This window comes from Neomonachus schauinslandi, chromosome 4 (assembly GCF_002201575.2).
Source record: "Neomonachus schauinslandi chromosome 4, ASM220157v2, whole genome shotgun sequence".
Classification (NCBI taxonomy): domain Eukaryota; kingdom Metazoa; phylum Chordata; class Mammalia; order Carnivora; family Phocidae; genus Neomonachus; species Neomonachus schauinslandi.
Genome location: NC_058406.1, coordinates 155,811,236 through 155,812,969, shown reverse-complemented (window position 1 = coordinate 155,812,969; position 1,734 = coordinate 155,811,236). Strand labels below are relative to the sequence as shown.

The 1,734-nt window shown below is 32.8% G+C and overlaps 1 non-coding gene across 1 annotated transcript; it reads right to left on the bottom strand.

Moving 5' to 3' along the window:
* Positions 1 to 993: 993 nt before the first annotated feature.
* LOC123324704 lies at positions 994 to 1,103 on the bottom strand. Its single transcript, XR_006539976.1, has one exon. It is a non-coding gene; the product is annotated as a U6 spliceosomal RNA (small nuclear RNA).
* Positions 1,104 to 1,734: the final 631 nt, after the last annotated feature.

The window sequence follows — 1,734 nt, the reverse complement described above, 5'->3', positions numbered from 1 at the left end:
TTCAGCTACTTTGTCTTTTGATTAAAGAATTTAATTCATTTATATTTTGCATAATTATTGATAACTAAGGATTTATTCCATAATATTAATTGTTTTCTGGCTTTCTTGTAGTCTCTTTGTTCCTTTCATCCTCTTTTGCTGCCTTTGTTTGTGAATTGATGGTTTTCCATAATGATGAATGCTTTGATTCCCTTCTTTTCATCTTTGTGTATCTGCTGTCGGTTTCTGTTCTGTAGTTATCATGAGGCTTACCTAAAACATCTTATAGATAAAACAGTCTATTATAAACTAACAGCAACTTAACTTCAATTACATATAAAAATTTTGCTTTGTTACTCATTTAATTTTTTTATTTCACAATATGCATCTTTTTATATTATATATTCACTAACAAATTATTATAGCTATTGCTATATTTAATACGTCCATAATGTGGTTAGTAGGGTTGGTGCTCCTTTGACATGTTCCAAAGGATACTTGTATCCTTTAAATTTTTTTGCTAGAATTAAGTGGCTAGCACAGTACCATATACAACGTTATAATATCCTGAAATTGACTATATATTTACCTTTACTAGTGTGTTGCATATTTTCATGTTACTTATTAGTTCCCTTTCATTGCAGCTTTAAGAACTCCTTTCAGGATTTCTTGTAAGTCAGGTCTAGTGGTGAGGAACTCCCTCAGTTTTTGTTTATCTGAGAATATCTCTATCTCTCCTTCATTCCTAAAGGACAACTTTGATCCACAGAGTATCCCACTCTCTCCTGGCCTGTAAGGTTTCTGCCAAGAAACCTGCTGATAGCCTTATGGGGGTTCCTTTTTAAGTGATAAGCTTCTTTACTCTTCCTGCTTGTAAGATTCTTTGTCTTTGATTTTTGACAGCTTTTATAATGTGTCTTGGAGAATAGGTTGAATTAGGGGACCTATGAGTTTGTGAACATGGATGGCCAAATCTCTCTTCAGATGTGGAACTTTTGAGCCATTATTACTTTTTAAAATATGGAATGTCTCGAATTTGTATGTCATCCTTGTGCAGGCAGGCACCATAGCTAATCTTCTCTGTATCATTCCAGTTCTAGTATATGTGCTAACAAAGCAAACACAAGCCATTATTTTTTAAAATAAGTTTTCTGCCTCCATCCCCCGTTCTTCTCGAACTCCAGTAATTCTCATATTGGCTTGTTCAATGGTATCTCATAGATCACACAATGTTTCTTGACTCTTTTTAATTCTTTTTTCTTTGTTCTCTCTGAATAGATCATTTAAAAAGTCTTGTCTTCAATTTCAGATTCTTTCTTCTGCTTGATCCATTTTGATTTTGGTTCTTTATTGCATTTTTCATTTCATTTCATAAATAAAATGAAAGTTATCCTTTCACCTCAGAATTTGTTTTTTTTTTTTTTAATGATTTCTGGTTGTTGTTTTTTTAACTTCTCATTTTGTTTGCACATTGTTTTCCTGATTTCATTGAATTGTGTTTCTGTGTTTTCTTGTAGTTCACTGAGCTTTCTTAAAACAGCTATTTTGAATTCTTGATTAGGTAAATTGCAGATCTCCATGTCTTTGGGGTTGATTAATGGAAGATCATTGTGATCCTTCAGTGGTGTCATGTTTCCATGACTTTCTGTGTTCCTTGAAGTCTTGCATTGCTATCTTTGCATTTAAAGTAGCAGTCACCTCCTCCATTCTTTACTGAATAACTTTGGAAAAGAATCATCTTCCTTCAGCCCTACT